This window comes from Artibeus jamaicensis, unplaced genomic scaffold, assembly GCF_021234435.1.
Source record: "Artibeus jamaicensis isolate MK-2021 breed Jamaican fruit bat unplaced genomic scaffold, CSHL_Jam_final scaffold_612, whole genome shotgun sequence".
In the NCBI taxonomy this organism is placed as follows: domain Eukaryota; kingdom Metazoa; phylum Chordata; class Mammalia; order Chiroptera; family Phyllostomidae; genus Artibeus; species Artibeus jamaicensis.
Genome location: NW_026522049.1, coordinates 5,040,963 through 5,067,504, shown reverse-complemented (window position 1 = coordinate 5,067,504; position 26,542 = coordinate 5,040,963). Strand labels below are relative to the sequence as shown.

Sequence of the window (26,542 nt, the reverse complement as noted above, 5' to 3'; positions counted from 1 at the left end):
AATGCCCAGGAAGTTTGTTACAAATGCAGAAGCCTAGGTTCCATACTTAGAGGTTTTACTTAGGTTGCCTCTGAGTTCGGGATGCTGCTTTGTTTACAGAGTGACCTGGATGTTTCCATTGGCTTTCCATTAAAGGCTACTATACTGGACTTTGATTCAGAATAATCAGAGTGCCTAAGAAAGCGGACTTTTTTTGGTTCTGCAGACTCCTGGCTGCCAGGGGCTCTGAGCTGCAGGAAAAGAATATAATCAGAGAGGGCTAGTGCCAGGCTGTCCTACAGACTTGTCCTCTGCTGGGTGTGCTCCATGAAGGGGGCAGTGCGTCCGCATTGGTGATGGGAAAGGGTGGAGCCAGGCACTTGTCTGAGCCTCACTTCCTGGCCTTAGACACTGTACAGGGGACAACAGGCATGCAGGACAGCAGGCCCAGTGCTTTTTAATTTATTTTTTATTTAAAAATGATAGTTGACATACAGTATTATATTCATGTTAGGTTTAGATCACAGTGATTCAACATTTGCTTACTTTATGAGGTGGTTACCACAGTAAGACTGGTAACAGTCTGTCACTGTGCACAGTTAACTACAAAATTGTTGACTGAATTCCCTACACTGTGCATCATATATTCTCTGGCTTATTTTATAACTGGGAGTTTGTACTTCTTACCCCTCTTTCCCTTTTGCACCCAGCCTCCTGCCCCTCATCTCTGGCAGCTGTCAGTTTGTTCTCTGTATCTATGAGTTTGTTCCAAGGACAATAATTTTTAACATAATACTTAGGGCATATAAAAATATACGTAAAATATAACAGGCATAGATGAATTTATTATCAATCTTAAACAGTAAAAAACATCACCAAAAATGGATCTCCTCTGTATTTTTGTCTCTTAATACATCTTCCTCTTTATAACCTGAGGTGACTACTATGTTGAATTAGCTTTTACCATTCCAAGGCCTGGCTTACATCTTTATTACTTCTGTGTGTCCATAAACTATAGTTACAGGATTTTTTCATATTTTATCTCATCTAATTGTTGTCATGCTTTGTGTGTCATTCCACTACTTTCATTTTCATTCAGTGTATGTTTTTGAGATGTATACTTATTAATAGTAGGTCTAGCCCTTTGATTTTTCTTGTAGTATAAATATACCACAGGGTACCCATTTGTTATTAAATACTAGGCTGCACTGAATGCTCTTGCATGCACCTCCCAGGACCCCTATACAGGGGTCCCAAGAATGGAGAAGGTTGGCCCATAATATACTTGGGCACAATATGTCTTCTAGATATTGGTAATGGGTCTCCAAGGGTTGTGCCAGTTTACACTCCACAGACAGTGTGAGCTCTCAGTGTTCCGCCTCTGTGTCAGTACTGGTATTGATTAGCTTTTTCATTTCTACCAATTGGATATTTGATAGGTGTTACCTGTTGTGGTTTTAATTTGCATTTTATTTATTACTCCTGAGATTGGGCCATTCAGGTTTTCTCTCCCAAGAATTTCCTATCAATATCTGATACCTATTCCTGTTTTGATTTTTCCCCCTTTTTCAATATCAGTTTCAAGGAATCCTTTGCATATTCTGGACCCTAATCTTTGCTGCTTCATTGCATAGGAAACACCTCTTAGACTGTGGCATATCTTTTGGGGGGGGTCACCTCCTCAAAAGTAAAGATCAAGTAAGGGAACAAAGAAGCCTACGTGTTGCCCGAGCTTTGATAGTCGCTGCTGGGTTGTTTAAATTTTCTTGGCCTAGATAGTTTCTGCATGTTTATAGATGATCTCATTTTCAGGGACAAACAGCTGAATGCAAATGGGCCTGACTCCATCCTCTCAGGAAGCTGGGGGGTCTTTAAGTCACACCTCCTGGCCAGTGACCCAGGTCTGTGCAAAGCTGCATCCACCTCCCACCACCTGAACTCCCAAGGTGTAGAGTCTGGTGGCTGTCAACATGGCCCCTGGGGAAAAGTGATGCACATGTGAGTGTTGGTAGTCTTTGTGAGACTTAGAGACACCCCCTATGGTTTTTGAAAGACTAGAAATAGTCACTTGACCAGGGACATGCTGCTTGATGAGAGGGGGCCTAGGATATTCCATCCTTCCCTGGCAGTACCTCCAGAAATTCTTCTCAGACCCATCACTGTGCCTCATAGTTCTGCTTCAATGAGGCCAGTCATTTGAATAGACTCTGCTGATGAAAATAGTCACTGGGAGAGTCAGAGACACCATACCTCTCAATCAGAAACATATTATCATTCCTGATTTTTGCTGTCTTCCCTTCCTCTTGTACCTGATTTCATAAGGTTAGGCATTATTTAAAGACACACATGTTTTTGTTGTTGTTTTCAGTACCTTCTGATCCATTCTCATTACTTAATTCTCACCCAAGGGAACACAAAACCTGCAGAAGGAGGTAGCAAAGCTGCAGTTTGCACTTAGCAATCATTTCCTAATCACAAAGCTCACTTAAGTTTCACGGGGGGAAGCACTAGCTTTTCCCAGAAGGAAGATGCAATAGATGTTATGCCATCCACATTTGGTGACTGTCAGCCTCAGGAAAGGAGCTCACATGGCGTATAAATTTCAACAGCCGAGGGTTGGGGGGAGGGAGAGAGAGCTGTATTGTGCAAATGTGCTTCAGGATCTCTGCCTTGTAGTGATTGCAGGTTATTGTGGGGAAGGGGGAATGAGGAATGACTGCTTAATGGGAGGGCGTTTCTTTGGGGCTGAGGTTCTGGAATTAGATAGTGATGACAGTTGCACAACCTTTTGAATCATTAAAAGCCACTTAATCATATACTTTAAGGTGATTAAGATGGTCATTTTTAATGTTATGTGAATTTTACCTCAGTGGGAAAAGAAGGCAAAAATGTGGGTTTCCAGTTACTACTGCCACATTGGCGCACTCCCCCTAACCCCCACCCCCAGGCAGTGGGTTTCTGAAATAGGACAGGCCTTAGATACATAGCTGGTGATTTTCCATGTAGGGGAAGTGTTTAGCTTATTCCCTTATCAGCTGAATGGGGGTAGAACCAGTCTTTCAACCCTGAACACAGGGCTGGACCCAGGCAATTGAACAGGTAGTTTTATATAGTTTTGCAGAGTCCTGAATTGAATGGGAACAGCTGTGTCATTACATCACAGAAAGTTCCTAATCACAGGGCTGCCAGTGGGCCAGCAATTGCCAAAGAGCAAGAAAATGGCCACAGGAGGAAAAGGGCAGACTCCATGCCCTAGGGCCAGTCCACTAATTAGCCTCGGGGTCGGGTGCTCAGGGCCATGTGCTGAAGGTCAGATGAAGAAGACATTGAGTTTGACATTGAGTCTCCACAGCTTGGGCGGTTGCTGGGCCCAGCCCTAGCACTTCAGTTGCAATTGGAATCCTCTGCTTTATTTGTCTACTCATCCACTCCCATCAATGGCCTGTTCTTGCCTGGCTCCCTGGCTGGTGCAAAGGAGAAATCAGGGAGACAAATCACTCCGTGGGGGAAGGTTGATTTAGCCCTGTGGTGATATCACACACCCAATCTTTTATAAAGCCTTTGGGGCCTTAGGAGAGGGACTAGAGTTTAGGGCACTCAGAGATGCTTATCCTTGAGATAAAGGCTTCGTGAACATTCCTTGGGGTTCCCATTAAGTGGGCTGAGGAACATGACAGTGGTGCGATTGGAGGTTTAGCTCCAGTGTGGTGTTCAGGAGTTCAGCTCTTTTTTGTGAAAGGCACAGCCTTCCTCCCCTTACCCCCACCCTCCTCTGTCCCTGGTGCATACAGCTGACTGCTGAGCAGCTTGCCTTCTTGGTCTTGTGTCCCCAAAAGGAAGCTCAGTGGCTGAAGGAAACAATACACTTTTAATGTTATGTGAATTTTACCTCAATGGAAAAAGAATGCAAAAAGGCAGGTTTCCACTTACTACTGCCACATTGGCGTACTCCCCCTATCAGCCCCTCTTTTTCACTGGTTCAAGAAAATACCATGTGTCCACCCCATGCCCAGGACCGCACAGCAGTCTTCTTACACGTTTAAACAACTCAGCCTTCCCACCAACCCTATGAGGCACCCATTGGCATTCTCATCTCCCAGCTCAGACACCTGTTCTCTTAAGGAAGAGCTTGCCCAAGGTCACACAAAAAAAGCACCTGCTAGAAACCACTCAATTCTCTCTGATCCAAAAGGCCACATTTGTTCTCCCTCACATTGGGAAAAGTAAAGAGACAAGTGGCTGACTGGACGTTTGGTCTGTCAGAAAGTTAAATGTCATCTGACTTTGAACATAATGTACTGTGTCCTTTCATTTCTGTCATAAAGGATCACCTCTGAGTTGCAAGAGCACACATGTGAACTCCCTGAGCACAGTCTCGGTTCGTCCTTTGGCATTGGATAAGTGCAAGGTGCAGAGATGAAAGCTGCATGGTTTGCCTCTTGTGTTCCACCATCTGACATGCCTCTGACCACATACACCTCATATCCAGGACATGATAAGAATTGAGAACGGCCAAAGATTTAGCTCTGGCTCAGAGCTATCAAGTCCTCTGATTCATGCCACTTAGCTCATACAACACTGAAAAGGCTTTGCTTCATTTTATAGCAATAGTCTGCAAACTATGGCTCAAGGGTCAAATCCAGTGCCCTGCCTATTTTTGTAGATAAAGTTTCATTGGCACAAAGCCACCCCTATTCATCTACAGGCCATCTGTGGAGGCTTCTGTGCTACCCGGCTGAGCCGAGTGGTTGCACCAGAAACTGTGTTGTACACAAAGCCTAAAACATTGGTTACTTGGTCCTTTGCAGAAGTAAGTTTTCAAGGCCAGTGTTATGGGTTATGAGGGAAGAGCCTTCTAGTGCCTTCTCACTACAAAATATAATTCCCAGGGGCAATAAAGGTGAATTATGCAGGGTCATCAGAAAACCCATCATTTAAATGGAAACAGCTTCCTTGCTGTGCATGCTTAGAGAAGTCACTTAACTACTCTGAATTTCCTCCTCTATTCTCATGAAGAGTATGTAGTAATTCTTACCTTGAGTTGTTTGAAGATTAAATTAGAGTGGCATATTTGCAACACCTCGCTGAGTGCCAGGCATGTCTCATGAAATGGTATGTCCTCTGTGACTCTCCAAAGACTGTATCTCCGCATCCAGAAGGCCTCACTTGAACTGGCATTTTGGAGGTACACACACCAGCTTTCACTGTCCCTGGGGTGTGCTAAGATGTCAGGTTGCTTTTCACATTCCAGTAATGCTGGCCTACTGTAGGTTGAGTGCCTTGAAGCTCTGAGACTGGAATGGAAAAGCAGAGTCATTTTTAAAAAGTAGTAGAATTGCCTCTTCTTTTGTCTTTTTTCATACCAGAGACATGTTATCCTGCAGGCATCTCAACTTGCCCACGCTGATGAATAAAAAATGCATCAGGCAATTGCTATTTACTGATCACTCCTTCCTTATTGATCTCTCCCTTTGCTCCACCGTCTCAGGTTACTGAGTGATCCTTCCAGCTAATCAGAATTGAGATGGGTCAGGACAAAGAGTCCCCCTTGAAGTATTTGTGTGGCAGGGTGTATGTAGACGCACACGCACGCGTGTGCACACGATGCATTCTTAGAAGCAGGGACCTTTAAGTGAGAGTTCCGCATCATATTTTAAGCAGAGCAATGGAAAAGATCATCAGCCAAATGAACTGGGACAAAAACCTGGATCATTGGGTAATGGGGGTGCAGGGCTCAGGTTAAGATCAGAAGTTGGATGTGAGGCAAGGCTTTTTTTTTTTCTTGTAATCTTGTTGACAAATGACATTTTGCTCTTGTATCAGTCAGGGTTCCAGTTTAAGCAGAAAGAGATTTATTAGGGGCAAACACTTATCCAGAATTTCTTGGAGGCTCACATAACTAAGCTTGGGTGCTGTGCAGGCAGGAGAAACTCCCAACCTCTTTGTCAGACTGCTCCAGTTAAAACCCTGGAACTGTAAATGGAGTCCCTTGGTAACCATTTGAGTACCAGCCATGGAATTGAACTTCCACTGTTTCTACAGAAAAAGCAACTGCCTCACTGTATCAACTGCCTAACAAAGTTCCGAGGGACCGTGTAGCCCTAACTGCAAGGGAGTCTGAGAAATTTAGACTTTAGCTGTCTAGTATTAAGTGACCTGGAGTGCAAGCCACAAGAGTGTTGGAGTCAAGTTCACTGAGTCAGTCTTCGCACATCTGTTAAACCTGGATTACATTTTAAAGATTGCATAGAAAAATTACATGGGATGTACCAGCAGTCTTTGACTGGATCCCAGGAGAATTCTCAATCCCTGGACATTCTTGGAAATTTGAATCAAGAGGAGGACCCTGCTTTCCTTTGTTACAAGATGAGTTACTTCCCATTGAGTGGGCTCCTACTGTGTATGTAGTAGTGATGTTAGACACTTTACATGCCATTCTTTAGTCCTGTAACAATCATATGAGATAAATGGTAATATTTATTCCCACTTAGCCTTGGAAGATGGAACGAGAGATAGTGTCAGTAACTTGTCCTGTTTACACCACATACGTGCCTGGTGGCATGTCTAGATGACCAAGGTGTGCACCTAGACTGCTGGCTTGTGAAGCCCAGAGTCTCATGTATCTTGGAGAGTTGGGGAAAAACAGCAGTTAGGAGATCAGATACTCAATGGGTGGCAGTAATGGGTTTTTTGTTGCTCTTTTGTGTTTTTATTGTTGTTTCATGTAAACCTTCTAAATGGGGCAGCTTTGAGGAGTTATGAGGATTGGGGGAAGAAGCTCCTTTGCCCGGCAATCTTCATTTGGGATGCCAGGGAAAAGTAAAATGGATGCATTTATCTAAGGCTAGCTTTCCTTTTGGAGAAAAGCTCTACACCAGAGTGTGTTACCAGCACAAAGTGTCTGGGCAGCAGCTGGTAGCCAGAATCTGGGTCCTGAGTTCCAGCTAGTTTGAATCTCTGATTTCTCTTGTTGATGTCTCAATGCACTTACAACTCTCAGGATCTCCTGTTATGGACAGAAGTTTTTTTTTGGGGGGGGGGGTTTGTTTTGTTTTTAATTTAAGAAAGAGAGGGAGAGAAACATGAGGTGCCTTTTGCATTCCCCCTACTGGGGACCTGGCCCGCAACCCGCGCGTGGGCCTTGGCTGGGAATTGTCCTGTTGACCTTTTGGTTCACAGGCCAGTGCTCAATCCACTGAGCTACACCAGCCAGGGCAATGGGTAGAAGTTTTGATTCAGGTTTCCCCCTCATTGAAAGTTTTCTCTCTGATTACCTCCAAAGTGCACAGCCATGTAGAAGTGGCCAGTCCAGAGGGCACGCTGTGGGCAAAGAGACTAATCCAGACTGAGCAGTTGCACAAATGGCGACGTTCTCTCCTCTTGTGTCGGGATGCTCACCTACACCCTCTTGTCACAAACACTGATTCTTTTGATGCCCTCAGTTGTTTTACAGTAGCTCATCAGTTTTGTCTTGTTTTTTTTTTAAGGCTTTTGATGTTGTGATGGAATTAGCCAAGTTCTAGAGTTCTTGCACTGGAGCTTGCACTGCAGGGTCCAGGCAGATGGGGAAGTGGAAGGACTTTGACCTTCATTTCAATTTTTTGTTGACTTTACACAGTAAATAGATGAATAAATAAATAAAGCCCCAACAACATCATCTTGAAACTGTAATCCATTTTGAAATTCTTAGCTAAAAAGTGTTAGGGGATTGTATGTAAAACTAATCATTACCTTGAAATGAAATTGTTCTGCAAATTACTACTTAATAATACTTGAAGTCATCAAAAAGCCCAAAGATTAATTGCCACGTAACTGGCAGTGTTTGGATCAGAAAATTAAGGTTCCAGTGAAGAACAGAAGAATATCCATATAATTACCCAGGTAGAAAAGGCAGCTTCATACATCCAGATAATATGGGCTTCTCAAAATAGCAGAATCCTTTGGAGAACATCAAATAATGTTTCATTATTTGTATATCTTGTCATATAGTAGCCAATATCATGCTTGTTTACTAGTCTCCATGTGACAGACACTTTCTCTTCAGCAAACACCTGCACCATCATGAAACAGTTGGAGTAATACCATTTGATAAGTTTCCATTATGTTCACCATGAATCATAGCAATTAATTCACACTTGTTATTCACACACATAGGGTGGAGCAGAAATAGATTTACAGTTGTGAGTATGTGAAATAGAGTTTATTCTTGTATTATTATTATTATATCAATTATACTATTTTCCATAAGAACAACTGTGTAAACCTACTTTTGCCCCACCTGTGTTTTGGGACATTTTTGTGGACCTTAGGTGGCCCGCCCCCAAAAGTGTGTGTCACAGATCTACATAATGTTTGAAATCATGTAAAGATACTTTTGAGTTTATTGACATACCATTTGAGTCAAGGTTTTAAAAACATTTTTTTTATTTCATCTTCTTACTCCTTCTGTGTCCTGGCAAATAGTACATCCTGAAGACAGGGACTAGACTGGGTTGACATTTCCATTAAGGGCTTCTAGGACAGAGAGAAACCTGAAATCTAGAAGTCAGGAACATTTTTTCCATAACCAAATTGAGTAGTTAACCCTTTCCCTCATGTGTTTCCCATTACATTTATTCTTATTCCACATACCTATTTTAAAAGTTTGGCCTAGAAAAACTGGCCTCTTATGTTTTTAGGGATATTCTTTTTTAAGCCAGACACTTTAAAAATTGAAGTTGGCAAGCTGGGCCAGATTTAAACAGCAGCCATATGTTACCAACCACCACCTGGCAGGTTTGTTTCAGAACCCTTTGGGCATGCCGTCTACCCCATTTGAAAATATTTGCTCTGCCGTTACCTGGCTGATTGTAAAAAAAAGGTCACTTAGAAGGGAGAAGTTGAATATAAGGGAACAAAGAGAGAAAGACTGGCCAGAAAGAGAGAACCCAATTTATCTGCTTAGAGACAATATATTTTTTCTCAGAGGCAGCAGTTTTTGAGTTAGGTTATAGAAGGTGATATTTTAAGACGTGAGATAAGTGAAATACCAGCTAGAGATGAATGTTGGGAAACTTTGGAAAGCAGATTTCTTCAACAGAGGGCCATTTAGTGTGAAATTGATGTCTCTTCTTGGTACTTGCTTATCTTCAGACAAAAAAAAGAAAAGGGAACTTTCATGTGTAATGCCTCTTAGGGGCCCAGCCTGAAAATGAACCTCACAGTCACCACCTCCCACTTCAGAGGTTTCTTCGTGCTGTTGTAACAGTCACCATGGCTTGCTTAATTTCTGTGTGTGAGCAAAACTCTTGGAAAAATGTTGGGGCGATGCAGAAAAAAGAAATAAGTGTGTGTTTCCTTAGCTTGATACCATCAATAACTTCCCCTTAGTTATACACACAGCTACAAAAACCTATTATAGCCCTTACAAGTTTGCTCACACCCTGCTCATCTGAATGTCACCCTGTCACCTCCTGATAGGCCATTTCTAGTTTATTTCATCTGCCTCAGATACCAGTCCTTGAGAACATTACATCACACTTTTTTTCCTTTGTAAGATATTCCCCTCTTCTAACACCTCTTGCGGTGTACAACACCATATTCCCAAGAACCCCTGGCATGTGTCTATGTCTGTATCTGCTTCTCTATACACATTTTTTTAGCCTTTATCTTAGAGCCTCTCCCTCACAGCAGAGATTTAAAGTCTCTACCCATACATGTCACATGAAGGTGTGATGGCTTTGTGATTAAAGCAGTTGAAGTGCTCTGGGTAAAACAGTAACGACCAGTGAGTAGAAGGATCATTGCAGTTGTTACTGCAGAGAGGACCCCAGGGGCCTAGAGGCTTGAGAGTGTGATCATTGCAATCTGGTCAGCTGATGCTAAAGATGAGGAATGGTTAAGCCCTGCCTACAGCCCATGGATGCTATTAAGCTTTGGAAGAATTAAACTTTATTTCCTTTGGAGGTTAAATAGCTCCCTCGATGGGGGGAATAAATCCTGAAAACATTTTTGATGATAATGATGGATTTAAATTTGCCAAGTTCTCTTTTGTAGCTCTGGAGGAATACCAAGTTTGTGTTTCCTTGACTGGTTCCCTATATAGAACCAAACCAGAGGAAAGCATGTGTTTTGTTTTGTTTTTTAAGCAAGGTTTAACTCACCAGCTCTCTACCTTGAATTACAGTGTTTTAGGCTTGGCTGTACTGTGTTCATTCTCAGATGAACCAGATGCTTTTTCATGAGTGTTTCAAGTCCTTCACTGTTCAATAAGCAGAAATTCATGATGGCAGAGGCTGCATCTGCTAATCCACCTTTGTGTACCAGTGTCTAGCACAGAGCCTGGCACTTGGTGGACACTCAGTAAATAGCCTTTCCCTGCTGTACCTTCAGTGGGTAACTGACTAAGCACAGCCACACATTTGTTGCAGCTCCTCCTTAAATCACAAAACAGAACCATGTTATTAGAACACAATGTGGCAATACCTGCTTTCAAAGGCAGAGCAGGGTACAGGAAAGAAAACATGAAGGGGGTGGTAGAAGGCAAGGTCCTGCGTTCTTATGTCCACATGCAAAGAAGGGCCTGGAGGATCTAAGGAGCAGAGCCACTTGGGAAGAATTGTTTTCCAAGCAGCATCAGGAGCCTGAAACCATGGATTGTGAGCCAAAGGCTCAGAGCTCAGAGCTAAGGCAGGAAAAGTGTACATCAGCCAGTAAGGGAAATGCCTTTGAGACAGAACCACTGGGGAATGAGCAGGGTCCCAAGGGAACAGCCAAAGGACTCCTTGAGCCAAGCTTCTGCAGCATATTAGACAAAATGATTGTAAAGGACTCACATGGTCTTTTCTGGCCCCAGGGGATAATTGGTGAGCCAGGCAGAGCTGTCTCACCCAAGGGTTAGTGACAAATTATAACAGTCCATTATTTTTACCAAAAAAAAAAAAAAGGGAAAAGAAAGGTTTCTTCTTTCTTTTTCTCAAAATAAATTTTATGTCTATAAGAAAGCACCAGACAAATAGACCCTGGAGGCTGAAATTTTCTATTATCTCCCAGGAAAGTGACTTAACTGAGCAAGAGCTGGGCAAGAACCTCCTCTGTGAATTCTCCTGGAATCCTACAAGCTTTCCTTTCCAAGTCACCCCTGCATAACACCCCTGTTTGGTGCAATGAGCGAGGAGGAAGTTCCTCATGCTGAGAATCACCCAACCTCTGACTCTCTCTACTGAGCCTGCCAACAAGGCAGCTGCTTAAAATGTGTAGGACTCTGTGATGTGGACACATGCTCATTAGGAAGCTAGCTGGAAACGTAACACCTAGAAGATGAGTAGGAATCACTTGGGATGATTTTTAGTTGTTACAAAGAAATGAAGGGCCTTTGGGGTTGGTGGGACATGCTTGTTGACTTGCTCACTGTTCTCTGAAATGCCTAGCCTCCTTCCCATACCACGTAGGTGCAACTTTTTGATGAAAAGAAGCATGTTCTTCCAAATGAAATGCTGACTTTGCTCTAAATGCATGGGAAAGGCATTGGGAGGTTTCCCACAACCAATTGTAGCACACTGAAACCTTTTACCTTATAACCCATTTGTAACTCCTCAAAATCCTCTTTCACTATGCTAGTCCTAATTAGTTCTTGACAGGCTCATAGCAGCAGGAAAAATCAAAACAGTCTGTAATTTGTAATGCTGCAGTTGGGGCTGGGCAGCATGTCAGATGCTGGAAAACACCACTAGCAGGGTGGGAAGGATCCTTCCCTGAGAATCCTTCCTGCTCAAGGCCCAGCATATTCATTGCTTGGCTCTACTGATTGCGAGGCAGGGAGGGGGGGGCGGGGAACCACTTTTGGGGATTAGGGATACAAAGGAAGGGTGGCAGACCTCTGGAAACACAAAGATATATTCCAGACTCTGGGAACCAGGGAGAGTCCATTATGGTAGCATTGGGTAGTTCATGACTCAAATGATGAGAATGTAGTCTTATTCTAGGTCAGCTGGCTTACACTAGAGCTTGAAGCCATGGTCGCAGCTGTCCAAAGGGACTCTCCCACATCAGTCCTCAGCACGCTGGGCAGGCACAAAACTCCCTCCTTCCTTCCCTCCCTCCCCTCCTTTCCACTGTTTACTTAGATAATTTGCTTAGCATCAGATTTATAGTGTCTCTGCTTCTCAATTCTTCTTGACTTCAACTGTAGTTGTCTCTGTCCTTTATCAATAATCACAGATGAATTTTTCTCTGTTCTTTGGATAATTCATTCAATAACATACTAAGTGAATATTTATTGATCACCCCCAATTGGGCCAGACACTGTTTGAGATAATGATGGAGAGAACAAAGGCGTAATCTTTTGACTCCTTTAATGAATCACTCTTCTCTATTTAAAAAAATTATGTATGAAACACAAAGAGAGGCTTGTTGCCTAACATCATCCCATTCCGTTCCCATACACATAAGGATTAGGAAAAATAATTAACTTGCCTGAGGTCACTAGCTACAAAGGGATAGATTCATGATTCCATTTAAGATCCGTTTCATGAAAGCACAATGGTTCATTGTAATGTGGGTGTGCAGTGGAATAATTCGTGTTCTCATTTTTCTTCATTTAAAACTGGTTACTTGGAAGTTTTTGCTACTAATGTTTTCCCTAGACAAATCACGAGGTTACAAGAGTTTGGCTTTGGTGATTCCTTCTACTCAGACAGTCCCTGTCCTCCACAGGTTAGTGGTCAACACCTTTAAAAGCCACCCGCTCCCCATATACATACTCTGAGCCATGCCATGACCAGGATTTTTTTTCCCAGTCTAGAGGTGACTGATATTTGTCCCATTCCTTAACATTCTTACTTGAAACTATCTAATTTGTCACACTAATCCTGTGGGCTGATGTGTGAGTAGCCTTTCATGTTACTGCTACTTCTGGAACATTCCAGAGATATTGCCTTAATCTGCAAGAGCTGTGGCTGAGAGAGTCAGGCAGTTACAGGAGGGAATTACGGAAAGAACATGTGGACTTGGGGCATTTCCAGTCAACATTTAGATCTAGTTGACTAAATGAATAGTATTTAACAGACCCAACAATCTACAGAAGTCTGTTAGACCCCAAATTTTCAGTGTGGTTATTAAAATTCAGGCCACCCAGGAAAGATTGGAAAATTTCTAATAGGACAAAGAACTATGAATCGGACTTTTGTGTTCCCTTGGTATGAGGTTTTGCACGTTGTTTGGCTGGTCAAGGCTGTGTTGTACCAGTCTGTTTTTAACCACATAAACAATTACCTCTCACAAGAAAAAAAAATACTTGGAATGGAAACACAGAGTTCCAGGTTGTTGTCGTTGTTTAGCCCTGTTAAAACAATATATTAATTCAGCCCTGCGTTTACTCTATCTTGAAGCGAGAGATGTGGCAGTCCTGGATATTACCCCAGTGAATTCCAAAGTGAGAAGATATTGTTAAAAAAAAAACAGAAAGAAAGAAACCTACCAGATATCTCTTCCTTATGACTGAGTGGATTTTCAGTTCTGCTGCAGTGAGTCAAGGGCACAGCCCCCAGCACCTGGGAGGCCGCCGTCTCAGATACTGGGGTCATAGGCGCTCCTTCTGAGCCAGGAGGGGCTTTCTCACCTGTCATTTGGTCACAAGATGACCTCAGGTTTTCTTGCCTGTCTGCCCCACACACAACTTATAAGGAACAACCGTTTCACTTTCTGAACTCAAGGACACAACACGGCCCATGTCTCTCCCTGTGTCCTTGTCATACATCTGTTTTCTTGCAAACTTAGGTTAAACCCGATCAGTCCCACTGCTGAAAGGCCCCATCGCTGGGAATGTTTAAAGCATGGCAGGCTAATACAGTATAAAATAAATTGTTCAGAACAGCACAGTCCTGGCAGTGCTCAGTGACCTAAAGTTGCCTTGGTCTCCAGTGCTGCTGTGATTAATTAGCCCCATTTCTTGGAAGTCTTAAGAGTCCAGATTCTCTTTTGTCTTGAAGCTTGTGAGTGGCCAACTCAGAGGAGTTTTTCTCTCATTGCTGCTCTCGATTTGCCAGAGAAGTGTCCTTACTCTTAAACTGCACCTCTTGTCTCTAAAATGCTCATTTGGTCAAGAAATGTACTACTGATTTGTGCTAGACACCGTGCCTGGAGCTGGTAAGGACCCAGCTGGGTGGTGCCTGGACCTCCCCTCAGGAATGGATATGTCATGGGAGTGAGGATTTGGGGGGCAAACATAGACAAGTGCTTAACTTTGCCTCAAGTTGTAGAGCAGGCAACACAGTGATCAGATTTCCAAGGACCGGCTTTTGTTTGCCAAGCAGATGAGCTGAGGAAGGGTACTATAAGCAGAGAGGAAGGCAACCATGTGCAAATATAGGAACCGTGTGGGAGCACAGCTGGAGCTGACGTAATTCAGTATGTCTTGAGTAGGGGGTGAGGTGGAGGGATGGAAAAGGAGGAATATCAAGATCAGGTCAATAAAGATAGGTCACCTGTGATACACTGAGGAGCTTGTTCTTTGTCCTGTAGGTAGTGGGGCACCATTGGACATGAGGTGGCAGAACTGAGCTATTGTACATCATTCTGGTAGAGTGAGAGTATGGAACCCAGAGGGACTTGAAAGAGGGGAGGGCAGTCCGGAGGCTGCTGTGGAGGATTTTAGCTCTGAAATAACAGGGGTAGTGGCATCTGAAGCCTTAGATGTGACTGCGTTCCTGCTGCAGACACGTTCCTCCCTCGTGGCTCTGAACCATTTTCTTTTATGTGAAGGTAAAGGCAACTCTCTTTAATGGACATGTATTCCCTGTGTTCTAACAAGCTTTCTCTGCCTTTTTAGGCCCTGCATTAGAAGACTTTCCAAATTCCCCTCTGTCTTATTGAAATATAGTTGCATATTTAAATCTTGTTACTCTGTCCATCATCATGGGATAGTCTTAGGCCCCTGTGATTTTAGTGGAGTCAGTCCCAAATTTCACCATGTTGGGAATGCATATGAGAAGAATGAAAGCCAAACAGGTAATTATAAGTTGATATAAGATGTGACAACTACTTTGAGTGAGTCCTCTGAAATGAACTCAGTAAGTCACATCATTAAGTTTGGAAGGAGATACAGACAACATATACATTAAGTTTCTGACTCAGAGTCAGTTCTGTCTCCCTCATACATAATAACTCACATTCATTGGCTCTACCCATGTTCAAACTGCTTACCCACTCCCAAGCTCTGAAAAATGAGGGAATAGCTGTTCAACTTGCTTTGCAGATCAGTCAACATGCACAAAAACTTTGTAAACTTCAGTGTACTCTCAGAATAAATGACTTTTATTATAATGTCTAAAAACAAGTGGGTGATTAATGACAGAGCCAAGATAAAAACTCAGGTATCCTGACTTCTAGCCCATCATACTAGTTTGTTCACATTTATATGTATTTCTCTACGTACCTCATTCAATTAAAAAATATAGAGCCCAAGTCCTTCTTTCCCATAGCAAGCCAACATTGTCATATGTAACACACATATACACACACAACTATTTTACTCCCTTCCTAATTCTAACCACTCTGTTTGGTCCTTAGAACAATTTAGTCAAGTAGTAGGGCTGACATTTACCTTAGAAAAATCTATGAAAAGAAAAAGGATTGGTTAGGCTGCTTCTTGAAAATGACTAATAGAATCCTCAACTTTGCTTTAGCGTGAATCTTTTTTAAAGTTCTGGTGTTTAAGCCCTACCAAGGGCCTCCAGCATCAGGGCGCCCTAAAGTTCAAGTTCTCTGAGTGATTGAATCCAGTGACGTGGATTTAGCTACATGGCCAGAAGTGATTCTGAAATGTGGTTCATTCACACAGCTGGTTCCCACAGTCTCAGGCCAGTAAATTCCTGCGGTATCAATATTGTTCTGCATATGTAAATGCAGCCCGACTCACCTCTGCTTCACAGCCACTCCTCACAGTGCTACGGGAGATGCACAGCAAGCTTGCTCAGACCCACACTTGTTGCACAGGTGGAGACCCTGCACTAGATACCCAGGGGAAGGAGCACGGTTGCTGCTCATGAGGTGTCCAGGGGTATGCGTGGCGTGCAGAAAACTGAACCTAACAAGAATGTGGTATCTGCAGTGACACACAGATGTAAAAGTACGAAAGTGTGAGAAGCAGGGAGGAGGACTTTGTTGGTGGGGGATAGAAAAGAAATAGCTTTATAGTGGAGGCAACCTTTGGGCTGGAGGATTTGAAGAATGACTGAGTAATTTCATGTCTTAGCCGGGTAGCTCAGTTGGTTAGAGCATCATCCCCATACAGCAAGGTTGCAGATTTGATCCCTAGTCAGGATACATAAAAAAACCAACCAGTGAATACATAGATGAGTGAAGTGATGAATTGATGTCTCTCTCTCTCCCTCTAACCCTCTCCCTGCACTTCCGTTTCTCTCTCAAATCAATTAAAAAATGCTTATTAAAAAAAAAAGACATTTCCAAGCAGAAAAAAAGAAACATAGAGCAAGGAACTGGTTGGAAGATATTCTTGGAAGAGGAGAGGGCATCTGTAAGGAGTTAGAAACAGCCTTGAGCTTGCGGGAACTGCAGCTAGAGAGGATCAAGGCTCAGTAAAGTCAAGAAGAAGTGAGAGACCTTCCCCAGTGAGGCCAGCAGGGGCCAAACAGGACCTTACATATCAGGCTGTGAAGCTCACTGTGCTTCACCTGTGCTTGTGAACACGTAGTGTGGCCCTCCATTCTCATTCCTCTAATGATATTTTAAATATTATTACATTTATGTAAATTAAAATGAATGTGAATATTTTCAAATATATACACACTCAATGAAATAGCCCTAACACCATTTCCGAACCAGAATCGATGTTCTGATGAAAGTGCTTCTGTCTTCTCTCTCCTTCTTGTACAAAGAGCCATGACTCTGTTTTGGAACCTCAGTCCATCTGTTTGCTGCCTTCCAAAGCAGGCAAACACTGTCGGCCATAATCCTAGCACCCCCTCTGTACTCCATGCTGACACTTGAAACCTCTGCAGTCAGCACTCAGCTTTTGTTGCTTGTGAGTGTCCGCACCTTTGTTCTGAGGAAATCTATTCAGATTGAAATAAGCTGTCAGCCAGTTATTGGACAAGAAACAACACTCAAGGTGGGTGGGGAGTGAATACAAGGGAGCTTATAATAAAAAGAGGCAGAGGCTTTGGGGCTAGTCAAACCCCAGGAAATTTGGAACAGAGCTCCAGTTCTGGAGAAAACTGATTAGCCAAGCTGAGATCTGAGTACATCATCCCAACCCTCAGAACCATGCACCTGCTGTAAGACATGGGGAGAAACAGCCTCCTCCTTGTCCCACTGGGATTGGGCCCAGGCCCTAACTGTGAATGAATGCCTACCAAACTTAGGACTGGGGACCTGAATCTAGATTCCTGTCTCACCTGACAGCAGCTGTAGCCCATTTTGGTACATGGTCTGGGAAGACTGAGACTAGACTGCTGGGAAGGGGGCCATTACTCAGGACTGAACCCATGTAAGAAGGTCAAATTGAACATCACCTATCCATGTGCTGCAGACACACACAGATGCCCACCAGTAGAAGTGACCAAGTCATAGAAATGCATTCTCTGGAGCTTAGAGAAGACGATTCCTCCTATTCCAGGAGTTAAAAAAGAAACAGAAGAGGAGAAAGTGCTACTTAGAGTAGGAGTTAGGATTCTGGCATCCAGATGATCTGGTTCAAATCTGATTCTGCTGTACTGTGAGTATCTGTATCCCACCAGGGCAAAGGGTGTTTCTGTGTTATCATCCTGATGTCCCAAGACCCACATGGAAAACAACCAGTTTTTGTCAACTTACTTTAAAAGTTCATTCCTGGGGATTTTTAATGCCTTTAAACTTTTATTTCCTCTGTAAATTGATATAAAGAAATACCAGCCATGTTCTTGCAAAGATTACCTCATTAAATGCATTCAAGTCCTCAGCAGAGTGCCCACCCCTTAGTGGCAGCAATCTGCAAACAAATGTTGGTTGCCTTCTCCCTTTCACCTTCCTGTGTCCCCGTGTAATCAATGAGGGACAGTCAGGGAAGCAAGGTGCTTGTTAGGTTGCAGTTGGCCACTAGTGAATCTTCTGGGGAAGAATTATAGGGTGCTATAATATAATAGCTTGTGTACCAGTAAATAACTGACATTTATTTGTGAGGTAATTGACTCAAAAACTGCCTTTTACTTTAATCTCCCCAAAGTAATGATCTAAGTATCTTGCACTCAGCAGAGACTTAAGAAATGTTTATTGATTGGATGATTTAGGAGCTATTTCCAACATTTACTCTTTTAATTTTCAAATTGGGAATATTCAAGTAAATGAGGCGAGCTGGGCTAGTTCAGTGAACAGGAATTAATAGGGTCCACTCCCATCATGGTGTTAGTATCTTTCTTTGCAAAACATTCTATGATATTCCTTCTGACTGTAAGGACTTTGGGAGAAAAAAATCTGTGAGAGATGAAAGAGGCCAATCACTTCTGAGAAGGTGAGGTTGTTTAGAAAATCATTCAGGATCACCACCTTGATGAAAACTGCAGGTTACCAGGAGCTACTGAAGCAAAGGAGGCCCCTCATTGGAACAAAGAGGCAAGACAGACACCCAGGAGATAACTGCTAGGCCTCAGGTATGGTGGGTCCAGATTGAGGACAGAGGTTGGCTATAATGGACTGCAAAGCCTTGAGAAAGATTTGCAGAGAGAAGCAAAGAGTCCGAGGTAGTCCAGCATCCTTCTCGAGGCTTGAGACCATTTAGAGCATCGAAGAGGATTTTTGGTGAAGCACATGATGAGGAAGCAAAAGGCAAGTTTGTTGTTTATGTTTTAGATCTGTTGAGTTGGAGGTGGTAGCAGTGTGCCTATATTTCAGGGGCTGGTTAGTAGCTTTTATTTTCAGCCCAAAGTATGGGATAGGCACACTGTGAGAATACAGGGCAGGACAGTGATGATGAGGCATTAGAGCCATCAAAAACATGATTTCTTCCCAGGCATTTTGAAGAGGAGACACATTCTGGGAACTGGGGAATGTCCACCCACAGGACTGACAGGAAGAACTCTGTGTGGTGAGCAGATAAGGTGGAGAAGTGTTATTCTCCAAGGCAGAAGGACCAAGTGAGGCCTCTGTCCTATCACAGAAGTCAGGAGACAGGGAAAATCAAGAAGGGGGAGCCAGCTGGAACACACAGCAGAACTGTGGAGCTATCGAGACCAGGGAAAGGCACATTTGCATGCAGCCAGTTGCCTTCAGTGCCAGGATTTTTTAATACCATTGTGACTTCATAAAGGCCATTCAGTTCACTGATGACGCAGAAGCCAAAGAAGTATCAGGACAGTCAGTTAAAAGGAATTGGAAGCACAATTACAGGACATTTATTTAGAACTTCAACTGTGAAGGGAAGAAGACAAGGAAAAGTAGTCAGTGCCATTTAAAAATCATTTCAGAGTTAGGGAAAAAACTCAATATATTTGAAGGTGATTTAATTGAGGGGGGACAATCTAGAGATGCTAAAATTGAGAAGTGTGGGCAAAAATAGATTTACAGTTGTTTGTATAGAAAAGGATACAGTAATTAATACATAATAACGCAAGAATAACCCCTGTGTTTCACATACTCACCACTGTAAACCTGTTTCGGCCCATGCCTGTATAATGAAGAAGCAGAGAGTAGACTCCGGACAACTGTAAACCTGGCTCTGCCCTGAGATTAGTGACCAGAAGAGACGTAAGTGGGTGTAAATGAATGTAGCATTCTTGTGTTCAGTCATCCTTGCATTATGGCATGATATTGATTAGAAATTAAAGTACGAAATGGCAGGCATTCTCGATATCCTAGGGAGTGAAATGTGTGTCAGGTAGGAGATAATCTCAGTAGAGATTTGGGGGAGTGAAGTGGCCGTGAACTTTGCAAGGATGGAGTACGTCATACAACTCCACTAGTCACGTATTATCAGACAGTTCTGGGGAAAGGTTGGGGCTGGGCTGTCTCCTGGCAGTCCCTAATAAGAGTCATACTTCCTACCCCAGAGTTCTAAGGCAAGATCCTCCCTTGTGTGCCATAGAAACGTGTAATGTTTTTTCCGTGAGACCAGGCAGGGACTGAGCATCTAATAATAGGGCACTCAGTGAGGTGTGGCTGGAACTGTCCCTTATGATCAGATCTATTAGATCATGTCATTGGTCGGGATCGTTTGCATGACACAAATGGCACATTTGGGATTGAGGACTGGCTGCTCCAGAGGGCACACATAAATTCCTTACGTGTCTGGCTCGGAGTCCTACATCACATGCCCTGTCACATTAACACCTCACCCTGGAGCATACCCATGCCCTTGTGGGCAACCCCCTCCTCCTGGCTAACAGAAGAGGAGGACTTGGGCCTTGTGCAAAGATGGGTTGGCACAGTGTGTTGGTATTGGTGGACAGGGACTGCTGCCCCAGACTGTATCGCTGTAAGTGACCTAAAGATGATAGTTACTCAATGAGATTAAACAAAGGCCAGCACCTTCTCATGGGAGATAGGCCAGTATAGTGTCCTGCAGAATGGAAATAAGGTAGAAGCATTCCATGAGAAAAAGGAAAGGTAAGCAGGTTTTCTTTTTTAAGTGAGGACAGAGAAGATAGGGAAGAAGGAGGAAAGAAAGGAAAAAAATTAAGATGTTGGTGGGTGAAATGCACAGTGAGGGTAAGAGTTGTGAATAAGTAGCATAGTAACTCCAAGTCTATAAGAATCGGGGTATAAACGACTCTGGTGAGAGACCTGGGCAGGCAGCAGAGGTGTGAGACGTGAGCTTGCAACAATATATGTGCAGAGAAGATGTTGGAGCTGGATCCGTCTTCATGTGCGGACGCATGTATTATCCAGGTACCATCTGGATCATGTCAAGAAAAGTCCACGTTCTCTTACACTGACATGTAGTCCAGATCCTGCCTGTAAAGTGAAGGGAAAAACATTGCTAATTTTTAAGTCTGCTGTTGAGCAAAAACATGCTTCTTCTAGCTTATTTCTTGGCTGTGTATATATTTTATTCTTTTGTGGTACAGTAAATCACTCATTACCTTAAACACATGAGATGGGAGTTCAATTTTATACTGCTAAATAGAAAACGTTTATGTTTGTTTTTTTAGGACTGGATTAAAAGTATATTCACGGGTAAAAATACTGGGGGCCGTATTCTGAAATCCAGTAGCCCGTTTGTTCAGTAGGCCATATGGTTGACCCTTACAATAGAAACGGGTGAGGTCAAGGGCATTAGTGTAGACATGAATGGTGTAAAAGTTAAGATAAGAAAAGGACCAGTTCTCAGCAGACCCAGACCTTGGTCTTTTTGGTTGAAGTGACTTCTTCAAATGGAATGGGCCTTAAAATGCCAATTTCTACCAAGATATCAATTTTTAAAAAAAATGAACACAGTGGAAATGGGTGAAAAAGAAACTTTGCACCAAGCCACCATCATGCCAATTTATCTCCCTGTCACCTCTCTCCTACACCCCTGTAGTAGTGTGTTACCACACCCCAGTAAGAGCTACCCTTCAGAGAATCTAGTTAGAGTATGTCATCTCCTCCTTCAGACATGAGAAATAACATTCAGACTCTTAAACCTGGTCCCAAGGCATGACCTGGCCCAGCCTATCCCTGTCACCTCATACTTCTGCTTGCTCCAGCCATAGCAGCATTTCTTATTTCTTTCCCTGAATCCTTTGGTGGGAGCAGGTCATCAGCAGGTCTCAGCTCAAAGGGTCACCTCAGAGGGACTTTCTCCAACTTCCCAACTATAGTCTTAGACATCCCTCCAACATCTGGTCTGTGTAACGTCATGGTTTTATGTTGTTCATAGTAATTTTCAGTCTGAAACTACATTCTTTTGTATTTACCTGTTTACTGTGTGCCTACTCATATTATAACATGATCTCCAAAAGAGCATGAACCACTTTTTATCTTGTTTGTGGTCATATTCCTAGAAGCTAGAAAAGTGCTTAGAGCAGGGAGCCACACACACCTCCTTGCCTAAGCAAACACTGCGAGGTGAGTGAGTGAATGAGTAGAAGAAAGAATAAAACAGTGTATATTTGATTCATTTCATGGCTATTTACTCCCAGGATTCCTGCATTGATCAGTGCTTTTATTATAGGCTCATCCAAAAGTCTTCTTAGCTATCAAAGGAACATGTCATTTAGTGCAAAAAAAAAAAAAAAAAAAAAAAGAACTCCCATGTCTGTTAATAAATTAAGGAAGTTATGGCATGCTGGCTATAAATGTATTAATTTGCTTTACATGTTACCTTAATTACTGTTGTATTACAGGGCAAGAGACAGCAAATTACAAAGTGGTCAAATTTGATACACCACGTATATTTGTAAGGAAAGGGGTATTGGATCACAGCCACACTCATTTGTTTATGTTTTCTATGTCTGCTTTGGGGACACAACAGCAGAGTTGAGAAACCACAATAGAGTGAGTGTGACCCCCTCAAAGCCAAAAATTTTTACTATTTCTTTCTCTACAGAAAAAAAAACTGACCCTTGATACAAAGAACTTTGTGTTCAAAGATAGAAATGGTATGAGAAAATGACCTGCACAGTATCAGGGAAAACTGAGAGCTATGGACTCATGTTTGCTTTGGGTGCAATCCAAGAAGTTTGATAGTGATCGAATTAGAAGTGCAGCCTCAAAATGGTCTTGGATGAGAGCATGCAAGAGAAACCCACATTTTGATTATGAGACCAGAAATCAGAAGTTTACTGGACGAAGCCCAAGCTCCCATTTCAGGCCAGTTTTGTATTCCTTGTTACGAGACTGTAGTTCTGCAAGCCACATGAGGCCCAGTCCCACCGTTGTCAGCATCTCCTCTCTGTGCAGTCCGCAGTGGAGGGAATGCTGCCATCTTCCTGATGAATGGCTTCCTCCATCGGATTGCAGTTACAGGTTTTAATCAGTTCATTATTTCAGTGAGTGTGGGGGTCCTGACAGTTGGGCTATAGAATCTAATTGAATTGGCTTTACCTCAAGGTATTCCCACAAGAGCTCACCGTACCATGTGGGATTTTTTTGGCTGATCAATCAATGTAGCCCTAATTTCCCTATTCTGTCCTAAAAAAAATCTTATTTTCATATTTCCCCTTTGAAACATTTTACATTCTTTTCCTACTCTGAACAAAGTACTCTTCATATAAAAAGGCAAATCACTAACTATAATGTAGTGTAGTATATGCTGAATTTCTTACATAAAAGATTATATAGAATGTTTGCAAAGTAAACCCTTATTCTTTTCCATAGCTTCTCTTTAGGTCAATTTTTTTAAAAGTGTAAAAACCTGAATATTACACTAGTTCTTTTCAGCCCTTTGATCTTTCTGGTGCTGCAGTTTTTAGGCTAAGGAAGAGATACTGCCCAGGCGTAATGTTTGGCCCACTGTGATCGGCAACATTATCCTTGAGAGTTCACTCTGTCCTGTAGTTGATCCTCAGGGATTGGGGTTCCACCCACAGGACTGACTTGTGCCAGTTCCCCAGGGTTTTATCTAATAAAGGAATCAAGATGTCCGTTTATTAAATCAGTATGAGAGCTATAACAGCCGAGGACATGAGAAGAAACATCTCTTTAGTCAGCCCATTATGTTCCTATAGGGTGAGCTACATGAGAATTCAAACTATAATAAAATTGGTGAGTGCAGACTTCAAGCAGAGGGGAGATGTGGTGGGTAGCTAATAACATAACAGGCAATGGATATCCAGCTGCATCCATCTGCCATTTAGGAACTCACATCAAAGGGCAAACAAACAAACAAAAAACAACATTGTACATCAAAGCACCTTATTCTCTAGAAAATCCTGGATGAATATGCCCAGTGTTGGCCTTTACAAAGCTGATATTCTGCCTGCATTTTATTGAAATCTTCTTGCCTTAGACCTTGTCAGACAATCGATTGCTCCCTGAAATCCCACTCTTCCTGCTTTTTGCTATAGGGATGCTGATCCCCTTAACGCATATTTCTTATTTGATCCACTGCATGTTAAAATGATCAGTTTGACTCCGAAAGTTCAGAGTATCTCACTGCAGATTCTTCATACCATCCTTATTCAACAGGGCCTCTCAGCCTCAGCACTACTGCCATGTTGGCCTGGGTGAAATTTTGTTGTGAGGGGCTGGCCTGTGCCTCACAGGAAGTTTAGCAGCAGTCTGCTCTCTCAGTTGTGACAGCGAAGTGTTGAAGTGTTCCCGGACACTGCTAACCATCTCCTGGGGCCAGAGGCGCCTCTGGCTGAGAACCACTGTTATACATGGTAGATGGGTGAAGGGAAGAGATCCCTCCTGCTTCTTTTTGAGATTGTAGGGCAAAAGCATTCAACCCAGTCACACCAGTAGTTTCATACACTGACCATCCTGCTTTTATCCTCTGAGGTTCCCTCTACCATAGGGTGTTTGTAGATGGAAGACCTTAGCTCAGGCTTCTTTCCTGGACGTGGCTGTGTGTTCAGTTGTCTTTCTAAGCAAGTCACAATTTTCTCCTCTTGTTGGGCAGGATGTTTATAGTATCTACATAGAAAATTTTGCTCCATTATACTGAGTATTGTATTTTTCATTGGAAGAGGAAAATAATTTAAATGTGAGCTATGTACCAGATTTAGGGCAAAAAAACCCCCATGTGGTGGGTAGAAAATTCTATGTGAAAGAATGTGTGTGCATGCGGAATGAAGGTAAGAATTTTAGAGGATGTTTGGCTGTGACGTTGGTGACTTCTATAGCCTATGTATGCTTTGTTTAAAAAAGTTTTATTTTTCATTCATTATTTTTAAATTTGTTTTAATCAGTCTACCTCTGAAACTTGACATTTTCAACGTACATATCCGGATTTTGACTCAAGGGAGAGACAAATAAGACTTAATACTAACTCCACCAACGTACTAGTTACGAGACTTGAACAAGTTCTTAAATTATTGTGAGACTCCATTTCTTCATCTGTAAAGCAAAACAAATCAATTAATATAGCCTGGCTCATGTTAGACACTCAAAAAGACAAGAAGGATGAATAGATATTTGGGTGAGGACGTGGAAGATTCTGAAGCTCTGGATATATGAGAAGGAGAAAATATCACCTGAACTGTTCTGTAAGCACCTTTGTCTTGTTAGCTCTCTTGGACATCATGAAAACATTACTGTATTTTTTCAGACTATAAGATGCAGCCCCCCCCCCATTTGGGAGGAATAATGATTGTTAATGCTGCTTTCGAGTTCTGTTTACATTTACATTGCTGAAATATATAATTTAAGTTATAAATATTTTACCACAATTTTTTGCTTCAAAAAATTTTTTTTCTGATTTTCCTCTAAAACTTAAGTGTGTCTTGTGGTCTGAAGAATACGGTAAGTGTTCTTCAGGACCTAAGACCTCTGCTGTCAGTAATGAAGAAAGTGTAACTTCAGCTGCCTTGACTGTTTTTGCCCTTAGTAAGTGGAAGGCTTTTATTGAAACTGTGGCGCAGGAATTACGTAAGAACTTTGTTCTGGACCCTGAGCACCTCAGAAACATGGATTTCTCTCTAATGAATCAAACCTTTGAAACTTGCTCTGTGATACTGCAGACACCCCTGCCTGAGAGCTCAGTGTCAGGGCAGAGCCCAGCCTAGCCACAGGGCTGGTCTTCCATTTCTATTTCCATGTAATTAGGAGGCTTTGTCTTGCCAAATCAGAAACTGGCTGGAGGAAGTGGCCCAGGAGCATCCCACAGGGTACTCTGGAGGAGCAGGCAATCTCCCTGTTGATGGAGGGGCCACAGGGACTCATTAGACAGGGAAACATTCCTGACTGCTGTGGAAAGGCAGAGTTCTGCTTCATGCTGGTGAGCTGATTATTTGGCTCATCCAATTAGCAGTGGATCCAAATGAAACAGTGTATTCTTTCCTTAAGTCTTCCAATTCTCCAAGCAGTCTACCAGAGAATGAATACATTCTTTCCTTCCAGCCTGAAGTACAGAATTCCAGTCTATTCTGAGGCCTGGCGATTAGTACCTCCTGCATTTGGGTGGGAGGGGTAGGCTTTTTGACAGCATGTAAATTGCCCTTGAGAATCTCTGATGAATGAGGGAATGTACATCCCTTTCTTTTGCTTCTGGAGGACCTAACCACATAGTGAGTCCCATCTGCTAAATGTTTGCAAGTCTCCAAAATAGGGTTTAGGGCTAAGGAAACAGATCTGATGACACACCTTGGAGCAGCGAGGGCTCATGACTGGAAGGGACCTAGGGAGAGTGACATCGGGGGCAGTTTTCCAAGCAAAGAACAAGTATTGACTGTGTTTGAGCCTCTGACTCAAAGCTGTAGATGAATAAATAGTAACAATGTCCTTAACAGTCAAAAAAGGAGAGCGTAGGGCTGTATCCACATAGCCCAGCGCTTCTGACAGGGCTCTCCAGCAGAGGAGCCTGTGGCATCAGTGAGCTTCACTAGGCCCGGAGAGCTGGGGACAGAGAGATGAGGCTGGACTGTTACAGAACAGCAGGACTGTTACAGAACGGAGGTCCAAGGCGGGGGTAATATTTGGCCCACCGAGGGATGCCAAAAACTGTCACAGA

General features: G+C 42.8%; 1 protein-coding gene across 2 annotated transcripts in view; it reads left to right on the top strand.

The window, feature by feature from the left end:
- Positions 1-26,542, top strand: part of AGBL1 (AGBL carboxypeptidase 1) — a 565,654-nt gene that overhangs the window by 362,680 nt on the left and 176,432 nt on the right. The gene's annotated exons all lie outside the window — the stretch shown is intronic.